At 45.2% G+C, this 19,668-nt stretch overlaps 1 protein-coding gene across 7 annotated transcripts in view; it reads right to left on the reverse strand.

The window, feature by feature from the left end:
• APBB2 (amyloid beta precursor protein binding family B member 2) overlaps nucleotides 1-19,668 on the reverse strand; it is a 241,652-nt gene that overhangs the window by 158,587 nt on the left and 63,397 nt on the right. The window contains exon 1 of one of the 7 annotated variants that reach the window (XM_064149176.1): nucleotides 1,411-1,429. The exons of the other annotated variants lie outside the window; for them this stretch is intronic. The gene's annotated coding sequence lies outside the window, so the exon portion shown is untranslated. Of the gene's footprint in view, nucleotides 1-1,410; nucleotides 1,430-19,668 lie in introns of those variants that run through there. 7 annotated transcript variants of the gene reach the window in all.

Genomic DNA, 19,668 nt, shown 5'->3' on the forward strand with positions numbered 1-19,668 from the left:
TGGGAAAAACAGGAGGGGAGTTAATTCGGAGACCTCCTGGGCAGTTTCTGGGTTTTGAATTTCTGTATTACTTTTAACTTGTAAGTAACTGTATGTACTTGTAAATATCTGTATACAGTGTGCAAACATGTTTGTAAATTTGTGCTGCACTGTAAAATACAGCTTCATTCCTTAACTTCCAGCCAGATGAGTTAGTCTGCTGAATTGGGGTGGGAGGGAGAAAAACTCCCAAACTACCTCACTAATACCCTGTCTAAATCTACCCAGCCGCAGACTGAGGCCATTCCCTTTTGTTCTATCACTAGTTGCATGTGAGAAGAGACCAGCAGCAGCCCCTCCACAACCTCCTTTCAGGCAGCTGTAGACAGCAATAAGGTCTCTCTTCAGCCTCCTTTTTCAAACTAACCATCCCCAGCTCCCTCAGTCGCTCCTCATGAGATTTATTCTTCATATTCTTCCCTAGCTTCATTGCCCTCCTCTGCACTCACCCCAGCACCTCCACATCCCTCTTGTACTGAGGTGCCCAAAACTCAACACAATATTCAAGGTATGGCCCCACCAGAGCCAAATACTAGGGGACAATCACCTCCCTACTCCTCTTTTCATCCCTAAACGCACTCCTCTCCAGCTTTCATCACCACTGCTGTCATGACTCACCCAAAAGGACCAGATGAGTAGCTACTGTTACAAAACTGTCTGAGCAAAACATCTGAGCTGAGGCTTTACTTTCTGGGTTATTATGTCAAAAGCACAGCATACAGAGATACCTACTGCTCAACAACAACTTCTCAAGCACAGTTCAAGCACCAGTGCAGCATATCTTCCCCCAATTGGATGGCAAGCAAGTCAGATTCTCTGTTTGCTCATCCCTCCTGACCCAAGCTTAAGAGCTCACAAAAGCCCAAAGTGCAAGATTTGCTGTTGGCACTTCAGCAGTCAAACAAGCATGCTTTGAAAACACTCAAACACCTGAGTTAAAATGAGTATTTGAAAAAAAATGAAAAATTAAAAGTGGAAAGAAAGCAACTTGAATCAATGTCTGAAAACAAAACAGCCTGGAATTTATCTCCAAGTCTCCTTATTCTTAGCATACCAGGGTGCTAGCTGAACGATGTTTCAAATGCACATTAAGAGCAAAACTTACTTTCACCCAGGAATCAAATTGTAAGGAAGGTGTTGAAAGCCTAGCCTTTATGTGCCAGAGACCACTAGTGAGGGTCAGAAGCAACTGAAGATGCTCATCCACAAGCTGTCTGAAAGAAAAAGGCTTTGACTTCTTAGCAGACACACTGTACTTGAGACCAGGTTTTATCTGTCACTTAGAGAAAGCCCTGTGGGTGATGAGTATTCAGGTCACACACCTTTCCTGCAGCAACCCACAGCACAACTATTCATGTGATAAACACCCACCTCACGGCAGAAGCCAGTGGCAATGAATAATGCAGGAGATCCAGTCACTACCACGTATCATACCCATGGGATATGGAGGCAGCGTTTTAGTTTAAGTCATCCTTCCCCCCTCCAGGGCCCAAGTGTGCTCTTCAGCTCCTGCTCTACACGTACATTAACAGGTCAAACCCAGCAAAACAGGATGAGTAGCTGCAGAAGAAGCAGGGCTACAAAGAGAAAAGGCAGCACAGCCTCTCAGAAGACAGCATTCCCATTTCCCAAGAGACATGCTTTCCCACCGTTAAAACAACTTCACAAAGCATTAGCTAAAGCAGGAGAAATCAAAATGGAGTCACACACAGCCTTGCTTTAGGCCTGCCTGAATGAAAGGTAGGTAGAAGTGCACTGCAAAACTGAAGTGCACTCCGAATTTGCACGCCAGCTCCTTCTTCAAAAGGCACTGCCATTTGTGCTGGAAGGGCAAACTCTCCCAGGGACTGGCTTCAGATACTCATGGAACACTGCCTGATGAGGAGAGGCTGAGGGACCTGGGGCTGTGTGGTCTAGAGAAGAGAAGACTGAGAGGAGATTTAATAAATGTTTATAAATATCTGAGGACTGGGCGTCAGGAGCAGAGGGATAGGATCTGCTCACTGCTCCCTGGGATAGGACAAGGAGCAACAGATGTAAGCTGCAGCACAGGAGGTTCCAGCTCAACACAAGGGGGAACTTCTTTACTGCAGGGGTGTGCTAGTTTGAAGCAGGGTAGAATGTTTTGGTGAGAAGAACTAGATGATAGGCTGTGAAAGGAAAACAATGGTGATGTCTACTCCCCTCAGAGTCTTGCTGAAGAAGAAAGGTAAACATTAGATAACACTCGCCATTTACATCTTCACTTTCTGGCTGGGCTCTGACTGAGCTGCATCTCCCTAACCTCACCTGCCACTCACCTTTGCTTCTTAACCTCTTGGCTGAACCTCTTTTCTTCTTTAGGACTGGGGTAAGGTTGAGAGGGGCAGGGGGAAGGTGCAGGGGTGGTTGGGAGCCCCTCCTGGGGACTCAGGTTTCTGGGAGGGCTGCTGTGTTTCTGTATTACTTTTTACCTTGTATATTTCTGTCTATAACTGTATATACTGTAAACATCTGCTTGTATATTGTGCTAGCTGTAAATAAATAGCTTCATTTATATTCCCACAGCCAGTTGAGTCTAGTCTGGGTGATTTCTAAAGTGTGGGAGGGTGGGGAACACCCAAACCATCACAAGGGGTCACAGAGCACTGGAACAGGCTCCCCAAAGAGGTTGTGGGGTCTCTTTCTCCAGAGACTTTCAAGGCCCCTCTGGATGTATTCCTCTGTGACCTGAGCTAGATTATGGTCCTGCTCTGGCTGGGGGAGTTGGACTCAATGATCTCTTTGGGTCCCTTCCAACCCCTAACATCCTGGGATCCCTACTCTGAACACTGTTCCTCCTCAATCCCTTCTTGACATTCTCCAGCTCTTTGCAGCTTGTGCTGCACAAAGCAGCATGCTTTATTCTAGAGCATCCTTGATATCCACCACGCCAGAGCAAGGCACACAGCCCAGGGCAGTGTGGGACCAAGCAACTGGCAATGCCAGCTTGGCTTCTCTGCCATTCTCTGCCTTCCAGCACCCTGCTTAGCCAACCACTCTGCCAGCACTGCTGGCTTTCATGAAGCTTTCACATTAGCCTGGGCACCCACTCATGCTGCAAATTTATTATGCCATTAGAAGGGTGTCTTTGTCTCACATCTATGTTGCTTTGTACCATTTGTTTTGCATCATTTTCATACACACCAGAAAATCTATATAGGAAAACTTGTCCAGGAAACCAAATTGCATTCATTAAATCTCAGGCAGATGCTTGGACTGCATGCTTAAAATGAGTGCACTAAAAAAAACAGAAAAAGGCACAATAAAAGGTTCAAGTCTCTCTCCAGTTTTAGTCATAATCGATTTCAATGATGCTGTTACAAGACCCCAATAATTTTGAATTCAAAGCTGGTTAAAAGACAAGGAAGAGCAGCCAGAAGAAAGGGACCTGGGGGTAGTGGTAGATAGGAGCCAAAGATGAGGCAGCAGTGTGCCCAGGTGGCCAAGAGAGCCAATGGCATCCTGGCCTGCATCAGGAACAGTGTGGCCAGTAGGACAAGGGAGATTATACTGCCCCTGTACTCAGCACTGCTCAGGCCACACCTTGAGTGCTGTGTCCAGTTCTGGGCTCCTCAATTCAAGAGAGATGTTGAGGTGCTGGAACGTGTTCAGAGAAGGGCAACAAAGCTGGTGAGGGGCCTGGAACACAAACCCTATGAGAAGAGGCTGAGGGAGCTGGGGGTGTGCAGCCTGGAGAAGAGGAGGCTCAGGGCAGACCTCATTGCTGTCTACAACTACCTGAAGGGAGGCTGTAGCAGCCAGGTGGGGGTTGGTCTCTTCTTCTAGGCAACCAGCAACAGAACAAGGGGACACAGTCTCAAGTTGTGCCAGGGGAGGTCTAGGCTGGATGTTAGGAGGAAGTTGTTGTCAGAGAGAGTGATTGGCATTGGAATGGGCTGCCCAGGGAGGTGGTGGAGGCACCGTCCCTGGAGGTGCTCAAGAAAAGACTGGATGAGGCACTCAGTGCCATGGTTTAATTGACTGGACTGGGTGATAGGCTGAACTGGATGATCTTGAAGATCTCTTCCAACCTGGTTGATTCTATGAAGAACCTTTAACTTAGGCAGTGTGTGCTAACAGAAATCTTACTGACTCTGCACACCAGGACAACTTATCCCAACGTTTTGTACAATAGGTGCTCAACTGTGGAAAGAGATCATCTCCTCTATCTTACAACCCTCTGCCATTCCAATATGGGGAGTGGGGAGGGTGGAGAGAATAAAGTTGTTTAAAGGTGTTTAAGGCCACCTTAACTATTATTATAGGGCTGGGTGGTAGGTTGGACTGGATGATCTTGGAGGTCTCTTCCAACCTGGTTGATTTTGACTGATATGCCCAGGGAGGTGGTTGAGGCCTCATTCCTGGAGGTGATTAAGGCCAGGCTGGATGGGGCTCTGGCCAGCCTTATCAAGGGTAGGGTGTCCCTGCCCCTGGCAGGGTGGTTGGAACTTGATGATCCTTGTGGTCCCTTCCAACCCTGACTGATTCTATGATTCTAAGTTACAAAAATATTAACAGTACATTTTTTCCCCTACACTAAAAGACCTTATCCAAACCTTTGAACGATTTGGAACAGAACATTACAGACCTTACAGGAATCACTGTTTGGAGTAACAATCAGACCTGTCCCCTCTCCATTAGCTGAAATAAAATAACTGTTAGGCACTTAGGTTTTTTTGGGTTGTTTGGGGGCTTTGGGGGATGAGGCACGGGTTGGAATTTTGTTATTTTGGGTGTGTTTATTTAATGGAACAGAGTCATGGAGTACTTGGAATATCTCTTGCTCAGAATAGCTAGTGGTTAATAGATAAAAAAATAATCCTTATTTAACTTCTTCTTTTATTAATCATCTTTGCTGGTTAGTTGACTCACTATCTAGGGCTGATCTCTTAAGGAAGCAAAGCAAATGAAGAAGGTGGTAGCTGTGCTGTCAATTCTCACTGAAGGAAAGATATTTAGATCAATTATTATTTTTTTTTAAGACTGCAATTCTAGTGCCATGCAGCATTCCCTCAATTCCCTACCTCTGACAGGGAGATCTATTCATGGTTCAATGACCTGACGAAAAGAAGGAGATTAATTTTCTGATCATGATCAAAAAACAAGTACACATTTTCCTACTGTGTCCTAAAATCTGCCAGGGGCCTAACATCTCTTACCTGATCCACATAGTTTGAATTGTTTGTTTTAAAAACCTCAGACCACTGCTAGAGGAGATCCTGGTGTTTCTCAGAAAATGATGATTAACTACTCTAGCAACAACAGAAGAAAAAATGGTTTGGTTTGGTTTTACAGAATCTACAGGATCACAAAATGTTAGAGGTTGCAAGGCATATCCAGAGATGGAGCCCAACCCTCCCTGACAGAGCAGGACCATAGAATCTAGAACAGGTCACACAGGAGCACATCCAGACAGGGCTTGAAAGTCTACAGAGGAAACTCCACAGCCTCTATGGGGAGCCTGTTCCAGTGCCCCACCACCCTTACAGTAAAGAAGTTCTTCTTCATGTTGAGGTGGAGCTTCCTGTGCTGTAGTCTACATCCACTGCCCATTGTTCTATCACAGGGCACAAGTGAGCAGAGGGTGTCCCTGTCCCTTCCTGTCATCCATCCCTCAGGTATTTATACACATAGAATCATAGAATCAACCAGGCTGGAAGAGACCTCCAGGATCATCCAGTCCAACCTATCACCCTCTCAGTCTTCTCCTTGCCAGACTAAACATGCCCAGGGCTCTCAGCCTTTCCTCATAAGGCAATGCTCCAGCCCCTTAATCATCCTTGTAGCCCTCCATTTGGCTCCTGACCTGGGGAGCCCAGAACTGTATGCATTATTCCAGATGGGTCTCACCAGGGCAGAGTAGAGGGGGAAGAGAACCTCCTTCGATCTGCTGGACATTCTCTTCTTAATGCACCCCAGGATCCCATTGGCCCTCTTGGCCACAAGGGCACATTGCTGTCTTATGGAGAACTTACTGTTGTCCACCAGGACCCCCAGGTCCTTCTCCACAGGGCTGCTCTCCAGCAGGTCACCTCCTAACCTGTACTGGTGCAGTTTATTGTTCCTTCCCAAACCAGGAAGATAGATGGTACAAAACCATCGACTACAGTAGTGTTATGAGAATCACAACCTAAAGAGCAAACACCAAGAGTGGCTGTGAAATGACAAAGAAATCCAGTGCTTATATGCCAGACTTGTTACTCCTGCACCACACATTTGCATTCTGCATGGACTGATGACTTCTTATGCTTCCTAGTATGACCACTGACTTCAAAACAGTTTTGGCTACATCTTTGCTTTGAGTTAAACAAAGCTTTCCTTAACCATTTTATGGCCTTCAGAAGTTTATTCCACTAAGTTTAGCCATATTCTTTTAATGCAGCACACAAGCATGCTCTACTATTTTTCATTTGAAACTAATTTGACTGCAGACAAAAAAAAAATAATCATTTACCCCCCCAAAAATGGCATTTCTCAGTAAAGATTTCTGCTCCTGTTATGACTGCACAGCCAAGAAATACAACACATATTCACAAACCCAGTGTGAGAATTAATCATAAATGCTATAAATCCAAGATCTTTTAATGGTCTGTTTCTTGACAGCTTTAAAACTGCAGTAGGGTAGATTTAGGTTGGACATCAGGAAGAAGTTCTTTGCAATGAGAGTGGTAAAGAACTGGAACAGGTTGCCCAGGGATGTGGTTGAGGGGACCCATTCCTGGAGACATTCAAAATCAGACATGATGTGGCCCTGGGCAACCTCATCTAGTTGGAGGTATCCATGCTGACTGCAAGGGGATTGGACAGGATGACCTTTGAGGGTACCTTCCAGCCCAGTGTAATCTTTGAATCAGTAAATCTTTAATGTATTAAAACACAAAAATGAAGTTGCTTGATTGGGAAACTCTTATAAGATGATCACTTTAAAAGCATTTTATTCAACAATAATACTGCAGATTAATTAATAACTATATTGCTGTGCCCAAAATGTGAGAGGCCTGGAACAAAGCCCTACAAGGAGAGGCTGAGGGAGCTGGGGGTGTGCAGTCTGGAGAAGAGGAGGCTCAGGGCAGACCTCATTGCTGTCTACAACTACCTGAAGGGAGGTTGTAGCCAGGTGGGGTTGATCTCTACTCCTAGGCAGCAAGCAACAGAACAAGGGGACACAGTCTCAAGTTGTGCCAGGGGAGGTGGAGGCTGGATGTTAAGAGGAAGTTGTTGGCAGAGAGAGTGATTGGCACTGGAATGGGAACAGAGATCTGCTAGAGAGGGTCCAGTGGAGGGCTACAAGGATGATTAGAGGGGTAGAGCACTGCCTTATGAGGAGAGGCTGAGGGACCTGGGGCTGTATGGTCTGGAGAAGAGAAGATTGAGAGGAGATTTAATAAATGTTTGTAAACATCTGAGGTCTGGGGGTCAGGAGGTGGGGGACAGGCTCTGCTCACTTGCTCCCTGGCATAGGACAAGGATGTAAGCTGCAGCATACAAGGTCCCAGCTCAACACAAGAGGGAACTTCTTTATTGTAAGGGTCACAGAGCACTGGAACAGGCTCCTCAGAGAAGTTGTGGAGTTTCCTTCTCCAGACACTTTCAAGGCCTGTCTGGATGCCTTCCTCTGTGACCTGAGCTAGATTGTGTGGTCCTGCTCTGGCAGGGGGGTTGGACTCGATGATCTCTTTGGGTCCTTTCCAATCTCTGACATGCTGTGATCCTGTGACTAAATGACAAGGAAATAACCACCTCAGCACTAACCTGACTGCAGCTATTCCCAAATGCTCCAAAAAGAAGCAACAAAATTTACCCTAATAATGTTCTCTCAGCCTGGCTCCTTTATATCCCCATCACTTCTGGCTATGAATTAAAACCTCCTGTCATCCTCTTGTTCTAACTAAGACCTACATTCCAAAGAATTATATTGATTTTGTTGTTTTTTTTCTTTCTCCCAGCACACTGAGTATTTTTCCAATTCACACAGGATTATCCACATCATTAAGAAATTGAAGTGCATCATAAAGCAAAAAGGCCCTCATCTGTCAATGCTGTGCCCCCAAATAGAATTTAACACAAAATAAAGCTTTCCCCCACTGAAAACAAACTCAGAAGATTGCCCTGGATAAGCAGTGCAGTGCTCTGTCCTAGTGCCCTCAAATTCCCAACATGCACACTCATGCCACATCAGGAATGCTAGCTATGTTTAGCATTTTGCTTGGAGGTGCTGCAGGAATTTAAGGTCAGCAATAGCCACAGGTGGTCAAATTTACTCAAAATAGTTAAGTTAATCAATACAGCAACAAAAATGTAACCTTTTCAACAGAGACAGCAGAGCTTCACAGCTTTGTAAGTGAGCACTCAATGACCAGGAGCACATAAGTGATGCTGGTTTGGACAGGGAAGTTCTAGAGCTGTCTGTGCATTGATTCTCTGGGGCTAAACTGTGACAAGTGAGGCAAAGTATTATGAAACTAAAAGTGAAGAAGGTTCTCCACATCAAGAAGTGAAGCATGTAGCAGAACAAACTGAAGTACTGAGAAAGCCTCCAGTAAATCAATGGAAATTGAGCCACTAATTTTACTGACCCTAGACTGATGTCTACGCTGCAACTGAAACATAGAATTCAGAACTCCTTTGGAACTTGTTTTTCCTCACATATGCCACTTCCAAGAGGTTTCAGAACCCACTGTACAAATATAGAGTTCCAGTTCTAGGAACAAAATGACCACACAGTTACACCATGGTGGAACACAGATGGCTGAAGTGGGGCACTACTTGGAATGAAAACATTAAAACTCTCTACTACATCCTTCAAAACCTAAGTGGAGTCAGAATTTGCTAGAGAATATTATGAGAAGTGTGGACCTACAGCCTCAGCTGAAGACTACAAAAGCCAAGAAGAATAACCCCCACTGTTTCCAGTTTACTCAGCTGGGAACCTGGCTGTGCTCAGAACTAACGTGAGATGAGCCAGTGGCTCTGAGACTTTATATTAGAGATGTGTCCATGTGTACAGAATCACAGAAACAGTTGGGTTGGGTAAGACCCTCAGGATCACCAAGTTCAACCAATAAGCATATTCTACAAGGTGCACCCTATAAACCATATCCCCAAGCACCACATACAAGCGACTTTCAAACACATCCAGGGTTGGTAACTCCAGCACCAACCTGGGCACCACTCTTGCTGGGAAAAAGCATTTCCCAATGTCCAATCTAAACCTACCCAGTTCACAGCTTGAGGCCACTCTCTTTTGTTCTATCACTAATCACTTGTGAGAAGAGACCAGCACCAACCTCTCCACAAGGTACTTTCAGGTAGCTGTAGACAGCAATGAAGTCTCCCCTCAGCCTCCTCTTTTTCACACTAACCATCCCCAGCTCCCTCATCATATTTATTCTCCAGGCCCTTCCCAGCTTTATTGCCCTTCTCTGCATTTGCTCTAGCACGTGAAAACATGCACATGGATGGACACTGGCACACATTTCAGATGCCTGTAAGGCCAGCCAACCTGGGAGTTTTCATTTTATTGCCATTTATCAATCAATTTATTCCCATTGTTAAAAGAAGAGTGAAATTTAGCATCACTAGTAAGCATAGTAGAAACTCAAAATAAGCACAGACAAGAGTTGGAACTGTCTTTAACTTCATGTAGGCAGAACTTAAATGGAATACTGCAGAGTCTCTGGAGATATTCAAGACCCACCTGGATGCATTCCAGTGTGATATGGTATAGGTGATCTTGCTCTGGGGTTGGACTGGATGATCTTTTAAGGTTCCTTCCAGCCCCTAACATACTGTGACACTGATATCAAGTCATGGACAGGTTAAACTGAGTAAGAACAAGCAATGCTCGACTTAAGGAATCATTTCATGTACATTCAGCTGCAGAAAGTAAAAGTCAAAGTTGCTGTTCCCTGGTCGCATAGTAAAATGCTTCATGTACAGTTTTACATCTACACTTATTTAAGCCAACTGTCCCTTTCAGCAGCAGATGGCCTTTACCCTGGCTCAGCTGCCTCCTCACAGCAAAGATGCATCTTCTGTGAGGGGTTCACCTTCTGCTGGGTCCTCAGGTTGGTTAGCATGGAGAGGAAGCACACCAAGGGGGCAGTGAGGAGGAAGAGGCATGGTGTAACATCATGAAGAAGATGGACAGGCACCTTGCAACAGCTTTTAAAAGGCTGCTTTTGGAGCAGTCCTAAGGGATGTGAAAGTGTGCCCAGAATGTTTCACCACACTTTAAATTTCAGTGAAAGATACCAAATCTGGCACAGGCAACTGGCCAGGAGCACTGCCAGGGCTAATGACTCAGATGACACATGTAACCTTGCCGGCATCCTCGACTTTTATCCTGCCCATTCTTTGTTTTCAGTGCTGTTTAGAAACAGGAGAGGGTGGGGAAGAAATAAGCTCATTGAGGTTATATCTGAATCCTACAGAAATCCACTCATGGGTTCCTATAAATTTCTGATGGAGTCTGATCTAATTTCAGCATAAATAGGTCCTTCCCTGAAGGTCCAGAAGGAGGATGAAGTGATGCCCTTGCTCATGGCAGAGGGGTTGGAGTAGTTGATGCCTGAGGTCTCTTCCAATCAAAGCCATTCTGTGACACAAGAGCAACCCTGCTTACTCCTTGCCACCTGGGAAAGGAAGGCAAGGGTGCAAAACCCTAACCCCCAGCAAAGGATCTAGCCTACACTGCCCACAGTAACTACCTTTTTTAAGGAGATGCCTTTTGTCAGAAGCATCAGCCAGGCTGAGCAATAATACTCTGAAGCCCTGGCAGCTCCAGCAGATGCAGAAGGCAGAGCTCATCAAGCAGCAATGTGGTTTCACTGAGAGAAACATCACAAAGTTCCTACACACTGGATGACTGGTCAGAGAAGCATTTACCTGACAAGGAGATGCCAGTGTTCCTTCAAAGTCTAACACTTTATGCAACACTTACAACAGTATCAGAGTGAAAATCAAGCTTGAGAGAGCACCAATACTATAGCATAAAGGCAGCTGAGGTTTAGAAAACGTGAGAAGCCAGGGAAGCATCCTGCAGCCCTTCCTAAGGGAGTGAGACGGTGCCACAGGCAAAAGAACTTTCAGTCACAGTAATTTAAGCATGGCCTTAAATCAATGGAGAATGCTTTGGTGAAGGTGAGGGGAAAAACTTGCTCACAGCAATAATTAGAAGACAAAACCTGCTCCCAGTGAAATCAGTGGGGCTGGGATTCTGCACCCTGCTTTTGTAATTAACACCAGTAAGGATTTATATTCCTTTTTAATTCCATACACATTTGGCCAGGTCTTTGTCAAATATTTATAGAGATGACTGCATTAAATACTTCCTCAAAATCCACCATGCACCTTTCATATCATATGCCAAGGCAGATACGTGCTTAAAAAACCTGATTTGAGAGGGCTGTGCTATGAAGACAGGCAGAGGGAGCAGAGGGACTGCTTACAAAGGCCTGGAGTGGTAGGACAAGGGGTAGTGGTTTGAAATTAGGGAAGAATAGATTTAGATTGGATGTTAGGAACAATGTCTTTACCACGAGGGTAATACAACACTTGAACAGGTTGCCCAGAGAGGTAGTTGAGGCCCCATCCTTAGAGATACTCAAGGTGAAGCTTGACAGAGCTTTGGGTAACCTGATCTAGTGGAGAATGTCCTTGTTCACTGCATAGGGGTTGGACGAGATGACCTTTGGAGAAGGTCCCTTCCAACCCAAACCATTCCATGATTCTGTTTCAAGTGACAGTTGATAAAAGGTTCTTTGCACTTAAAACTTGATACTCAAGCCTCCATCTCTTCTTTAGCGATGCAGCTGAGCAATGATGATATTTCCTTTACTTGTCTGGTACAAGAGCATGCCTGGAATCCTCTGGAATCTCAGACTTCCTTGGGCTGAATCACCCTCTCAAGTATCATAAAAGGTCAATAACTGCAGCCACCCATGTATCAGCTGAACCAGCATCATGAGATTTCTTTAAATATCAGGCCAATGAAAAAGTGTAGAGAATAAAGTAACAGCTCAGAGAATGGAAGGGCAAGGGGTCTGTTTTACTACTAACAGTGAGAGGGGCTTTGTACAAATTGCCTAAGTGGGATGGTTTACAAACCTAGTAAAAAACACAGCAGCCAGAGGTAGTAATACCTGTGGCTTCTTGATAGGTGTCTTAAAAGAACCTGGAAGAGAGAACCTGTAACATCTTTAATGAGTTCATTAATAACTCCTTTTGATACTGCTTAGAGAACTTCCATTGAGGTATGTATCCTGTGCACAACACAGAGACAGAGGGTTCTCACCACCACTTCCAAACCAGAGAACCACAGCAAAGTACAAGAAAGTGATAAACCAGAAAGAGAGATGTCTTAAGAGCCATACAAACCCAAAGTCATCTATTACTCATGAATAAGGATATCTGAACAGTCAGAGGAGCCTCAGACTAACCAAGCCCCTGCAAGCTAAGATGGATCTTCAGGAATTCAGCCAAACCTGCCCAGATGAGACAGGCAAGATGAGCGAAGAGTCTACTGTCACCTCCTGCTGTAATGCAGCTTGCTGTTTAGAATCAAATATTTTCTGATATTCTTAACTCCTACTTTCCAGGGCAAGAGAGGCTTGCTGGATGTCTGCAAAATAACTCCAGAGTCACTGACAGAAGGTAGTAAGCGAGGACAGATTGTCCTAACTCCAAGAAAAGCCAGGGTGAGGCATTTAATGCCATGGTCTAGATGACTGCATATGGCTGGGTGATAGGTTGGACTGGATGATTTTGGAGGTCTCTTCCAACCTGCTTGATTCTATGATTCTAAATCTAAGCTATCCTGTTGTTTTGTACTCTGTAAAATAAAGGAAACCATAAAGAGGTAATACACAGTATAGCAAAACAATATACACACAAAAAACTCCAAACCCATGAAAAAGCAGCTGCATAAATATTTGGGGAGTTTAAAATGATAAATGAAGCAGGAATTTATGCCAGCTAATAACAAGACAAATGTACTATATGAGGGATTGGGTGTACCCTCAGCGAGTTCAGTGATGACACAAAACTGGGGGGTGGAGGAGGGGGTGGCTGACAGCCTGTCAGGCTGCTTTGCCACTCAACGAGAGCTGGGCAGGCTGAGAGATGTGTGACAGCAAACCTCACCAAGTCCAATAAGGACAAATGCAGAGTCCTGCATCCAGGGAGGAATAACACCAGGCACCACTACAGACTAGGGGTTGTTCTGCTGGAAAGCAGCTCTATGGAGAAAGATCTTAGGATCCTAGTGGAGAGCAAGTTCTCCATGGGACAGCAATGTGCCCTTGTGGCCAAGGGGGGCAACAGTATCCTGGGGTGCATTAAGAGAAAGTGTGTGCAGCAGGTCTAGAGAGGTTCTCCTCCACCTCTGCTCTGCCTTGGTGAGACCACACCTGGAATAGTGTGTCTAGCTTTGGGATTGCCACTTCAAGAGAGAAGAGGATCTGCTGGACAGCATCCAACAGAGAGCTACGAGGATGACTGGGGGACTTGAACATCTCTCCTGTGAAGAAAGGCTGAGAGAATTGAGACTGTTTAGTCTGAAGAAGGCTGAGAAGGGATCTACCTATAAATATCTGGGGGACAAGTGTCAGGATGAAGGTGATGCTGCTCTCTCTTCAGTGGTTCCCAGTAATAAGACAAGGAACTTGTCTTATTACTAGTACAAGCTAGAACACAGGAGGTTCCACCTCAACATGGGGAGACACTTTATGGTGAGGGTGCTGGAACACTGGAACAGGCTGTCCAAAGAGGCTGGGAAGTCTTTCAAAACCCACCTTGATGTGTTCCTGTGCTGTCTGCCCTGTGCAGCCAGATGACCCTAACTGGGCAGTGGGGTTGGACTAAATGATCTCTGAAGGTCCCTTCCAACCCCTAACATCCTGTGATTCAGTGACCAATTAAACCCACTACCAGCTGCAGCAGACTCCCACGGCAGAGCAGCTTTATGCTGCCAATGCTTACACTAGAGAACTATTAGAAATGTTTCTTCTCCAAGTCCATTCACATTTCACAGCACTTCCTTTTCTGACAGATCACTACAGGGTGGTACACATCTGATAACTGTAAAAGCCAAAGCCAAACTAGTGTCAAAGGTCCTTAAAGCCAGCAGTGGCACAGAACTGCTGCAATTTAAAAGGAACAAGGAAATTGCACCATGCAATCAGCAGTGTAATTAGTGTACACTTACTTTGTCAAGGGAAGACAAACAGAGTGAGCAAAAAATGGCTCGGTAACCACTTTGCTGCTGAAGGAGAAGCCAGGCTCTCTACAGGCAAGAGGCAATTGCTCACGGTGGTGTTCGTGGGCATGCAACAGAGGTCAGCATCTGCCTCCTCACACCTACAACAAAACTCTAAGGACTAACACCTCAGGGACTTCACATCCACAACACAAAATAAACAACAGGACTGCCTACCCATCAGGAGCACAGACCACAAGCACCAGCAACACATGGAAAGATATCTGGGAGCCTGGAGTAGAAAGCTGCATTTTCACCTACTCTGAAGTGCTGAATGGAGATGAATACCCATTGCATTGCAATGTCTGTCTTCAAGCTAGGCAATTTCAGTTTGAGAGAGCCCTGAGAGATCATCTCTGCCCCCCTCATTAAGCTTCTGATGATTCTGAAAAAGCCCAACGCATCCTGAATCCTACACCAATGCACTCAGTGAAACACCAGAACTATGCAGATTTTGCCTCTCTGTGAGGGGTCCTTCTCCCCTTTCATTAGAGATGTTCTAATTTGGATTTCCAGAATACTTCTATTCAGTAAGATTCCCACTTTCCTGGTGCATTAAGCACACCCTGAGCCTCCCATACCATGTGGAGGTTTCTCACACCTCCTGATCCTCCTGTGCCTGTTCTGGTACTCATTTAACTGGGCAGAGAGCCTACAGAGAGAATTAACCCAGCAAAGCAGTCAGCAAGGCAGAGGGAATGGGATGAACCCGAACAGTGTATTTAACTCTCAGGGACTGGGCGTTAAGAGTTAAATAAAGCTCCAGAGCTGGCTGAAACAACTGTGAAAAATAAATAGGCTGGATGTTAGGAGGAAGTTCTTCAGAGAGAGTGATTTGCCATTGGAATGGGCTGCACAGCGAGGTGGTGGAGTCACCATCCCTGGAGGTGTTCAAGAAAAGACTGGATGAGGCACTAAGTGCCATGGTCTAGTTGGTTGGCTAGGGCTGGGTGCTAAGTTGGACTGGATGATCTTGGAGGTCTCTTCCAACTTGGTTGATTCTATGATTCTATGAAATGCCAAAAAAAGGAATAAGGATAACATTTCCCATCAGTAACTCCCTGGCTTAGCTATAATATTAATTTTCATCCTACTCAGTGCCATTTGGCTAAAAGGATGCTCTTGAGTGCGTGAGAACATCTCCACCAGAAAATGTTCCTGTACCTCTCCATTCTCAGTTTCAATTCTAACTGCAGACATTCAGCTGAAGCATTTATTTATGCAGAGCTCAAAACTGAATGGCTTGCACACCTACACACAGTTCTGCTGCAAAGTTTGGTGATTTCACTGGATGCTGCAAACTACAATTGAAAAACAAACAAACAAAAGGAAAAAAACAAACAGGATGGCTTCTCTGAAAGCAGCATAGCTCCACCTGTTCACTCCAAGCCATTCTTGTGGCCCTGGGTATGGCTCATGAGTAGCACAGGCAGATCTCACATCAACCTCCTTGCTCTCATTGATGTCAGGATCATGGCATAATAGTTTGGGTTGGAAGGGAACTCAGAAACAGATGAATTAAAAATTTTCACATGTCTTTTCTAGCTTTAAATTCAGCAATTCTGTGCTGTTTTGTGAATCTCTTTTGCTCCTTTGGAGAGGGGAAGTCTGAAGAGCCAAACCTAAGCAAGCAGGTTAGGCAGAAGCTGGGAAGTTATTGTACCCCTGTACTCTGCAATGGTGAGGCTGCACCTTTAATACTTGGTTCACTTTTGGGCCCTTCACTACAGAGAGGACATTGAGGTGCTGCAGTGTGTTGAGGGAAAGACAACAAAGCTGGTGAAGGGTCTAGAGAACAGGCCTGGTGAGGAGAAGATGAGCCAACTGGGGTTGTTCAACCTGGAGAAGAGGATGCTGAGGGGAGACACCACTGCCCTCTACAATTACCTGAAAGGAGGTTGGAATGAGGCAGGAATAGGTCTCTTCTTTCTGGTAGCAGGTGACAAGATGAGAGGAAATGGCCTGAAATGGTGCCATGAGAGGTTTAGATTGGATATTAGACACAATTTATTAACTGAAAGAGTAGTCAGGTATTGGAACAGGTTGCTCAGGGAGGTGGTGGAGTCAGCGTCCCTGGCACTTAGAGTTGGGTGATGGAACACTGAAGAGGCTGCCCAGGGGTGGGTGGCAAGAAGAAAGGGCCAAGCTCTTTTCAGTGGTGTCCTGTGATAGGATGAAGGACAACAGACACAAACTAGAACACAGGAAGTTCCACCTCAACATAGGGAAAATCTTTACTGTGACAACAAGGGAGCACTGCACCAGGCTACCCAAGAGGTTGTGGAGTCTCCCTCTTTGGAGATATTCAAGACCTGCCTGGATGCGTTCCTCTGTGACCTGGTATAGATGAACCTGCTCTGGTGGAGGAGTTGGACTGGATGAGCTTTTGAGGTCCCTTCCAGCCCTTAACATTCTGTGATTCTGTGGTTTAATGGCCATGGTGGTGTTAGGTGGATGGTTGGACTCAATGATCTTAGAGGTGTTAGAATCACAGAATCAGTCAGGGTTGGAAGGGACCACAAGGATCATCTAGTTCCAACCCCCCTGCCATGGGCAGGGACACCCTACCCTAGAGCAGGCTGGCCAGAGCCCCATACAGCCTGGCCTTAAACACCTCCAGCCATGGGGCCTCAACCACCTCCCTGGGCAACCCATTCCAGCCTCTCACCACTCTCATCACCAACAACTTCCTCCTCACATCCAGCGTGAATCTCCCCACCACCAGCTTTGCTCCATTCCCCCTAGTCCTGTCACTCCTTGACATCCTGAAAAGTCCCTCCCCAGCTCTTTTGCAGGCCCCCTTCAGATCCTGGAAGGCCACAAGAAGGTCACCTGGGAGCCTCCTCTTCTCCAAACTGCACAGCCCCAACTCTTTCAGTCAGTTCTCCAATTAAAACAACTTTATGATTCTTAAAAACATTTGAGTTTTGAGTTGAAAATAATAATGAAATAATTACCTTTTTTTGTTGAGTACAGAAAAAAGAGCCAAAAGCTAGAAGCAGTCAAACACCACATCTGAACCAGAAGTCAAAACAAAACCCAAACTATTACTTTGCAGCTGAAGTTGTTTTGAATACAATGAAGAGTACTTCGAGCAACATTTGTATTAGTGAAGTAGACCAAAATGACTTGGCAGTGTGGTATCTAAATTCCACTTTTCTTTATCATATTATGCTTCCATGAGAACAGCCTTCAATTTTAAGGAGTTGGGGAAGGAAAAGAAATGCAACACCCTATTAGCATGAATCTTAAGAATTGCTTAGCTAAAATTCTGCCATCTACTATTTTTGCAAGCGTCTGAAAATGCAGGCAACAGTCAACTGATACAACAGTTGTGAGATTTGCAGAGTAGGCTTTTTAGAAAGTAGGACATGGGAAATAAAAAGAAAGAGTAAAATTGCAGATCCACTAAAAAAAAAAATATCACTTTGAGTTTGGATCAGTTTATCGTGACAAAAGTGTGGTTAAATTGCTACTGGAATGACTATTTCTGTGTTGGCAGGACATCAGAAAGCAGACTTGAAACATCAAATGTCCATTAAATAAAATGAACAAATAAAGTCCTCCAGACCCTTTTGACCTCAGAAAGGAATGGTGAAAGATGGCTGTATTATCCTCCTCGCTTGCATGGCATCAATCCTCCATGGAAAGGGATGGGACGTCCCTATGGAGGCACCTCAAGCTAAGCACATTGCTCAGAGCAGATGAGTGTGACATGAAGGTGAAGCACCCTGCATGCACAGCGTAGAGCTGAAGGACATCACACAATAGTGTGACCAGCAGGATCAGGGAAGTCATTGTGCCGCTGGACTCAGCACTGGTTAGGCCACATCTTAAGTGCTGTGTCTAGTTTTGAGCCCCTCAATTCAAGAGAGATGTTGAGATACTGGAATGTGTCCAGAGAAGGGTAACAAAGTGGTGAGAGGCCTGGAACACAAACCCTATGAGGAGAGGCTGAGGGAGCTGGGGGTGTGCAGCCTGCAGAAGAGAAGGCTCAGGGCAGACCTCATTGCTGTCTACAACTACCTGAAGGGAGGCTGTAGCCAGGTTGGTCTCTTCTGCCAGGCAATCAGCAACAGAACAAGGGGACACAGTCTCAAGCTGCACCAGGGAAGGTTTAGACTGGATGTTAGGAAGAAGTTCTTCACAGAAAGAGTGATTGACATTGGAACGGGCTGCTTGGGGAGGTGGTGGAGTCACCATCTGTGGAGGTGTTTAAAAGGAGGCTGGGTGAGGCAGTTAGTGCTATGGTTTAGTTAATTAGAAGAGTTAGGTGATAGGATGGACTCAATGATCTTGGTGGTCTTTTCCAACCTGCTTGTCTGTGACAATAACACACCATCACCAATGTCACCAAATGATGACAGAGGCACTGAAAAAAGAACAGAAGACCTCTCAACACTGTCCTCATGCAACATCATCCCCTTCACTGAAAAGGTGCCTGTGTTTTCTGGACAACTACAGCAAAACTGGCAACATCTGCAAAGGCCTCAGCACTCCCCAGACAAGAAGTGCCAACCAACCACCTCACCCAGCCAGAGCCTAGAAGGCAAGGTGGTTGCTTAGTTTCTCCAAATTTGCACCAGGTTATTAGGTAGCTACTGGGATGCCAACACTCAAAGAAGCAGTGCAAAGGACTATCCAGCCCAGCTCCTGACTGTGATGTAGGCATGGAGAGTGTATTTGGTTTAATTACAGATGATTAGTAGAGCTAACTTAGAAGCATCCAAGAGCAGAGCACCTCAGGAGTACAGTTACATTGCTTAGAGAGCTGTTGGGAAGCCAAACCAGCTCAGATTTGCTCATAAAAATCCCCAGTTTGCCCATCTCATCCCATGGTGCATATGCTTTTTGGTTTCCCCTCAGCCGCCTGCCGAGACAAGAACAGAGCTCACTGAATCAGCTCTGGAAGTCTGTAAATTTCCATTTTGCTTTCTAGATTCAGTTTTTAATTATCAGGGGTGGAGAGGGAAGGAAAAAATCATCTACTTTGTAAAAATATGAAACATTTTTATTCCTGTTTCCAAGCCAAGAACAACACCAGATGGAAGCTCATTTAAAATTCTTACATGCTTAGAGCTCTCCTTCTGCAAGTAGGTTACTACTAGCAGTCAGACAGCCCTAGGAGAAGAATATAAATAAATAAAATCAATGCAATATGAAAGAGAGTTACATGATATGAGATGACTGGCAACAGATGAAAACTGATGAAACCACAGTGACTGTTAGGAAAAAAAAAGACAACACCAAAAAGAAGTTTCAATCTTTACTTTGAAAACAGTGAAATGTGGTGGAAAATACTATCAGGTCCCACCAGATAAGACATTGTGCTAGTCTGAGCCTAGCTGGGA

The sequence above is a fragment of the Pogoniulus pusillus genome, chromosome 9 (genome assembly GCF_015220805.1).
Source record: "Pogoniulus pusillus isolate bPogPus1 chromosome 9, bPogPus1.pri, whole genome shotgun sequence".
NCBI classification, from domain to species: domain Eukaryota; kingdom Metazoa; phylum Chordata; class Aves; order Piciformes; family Lybiidae; genus Pogoniulus; species Pogoniulus pusillus.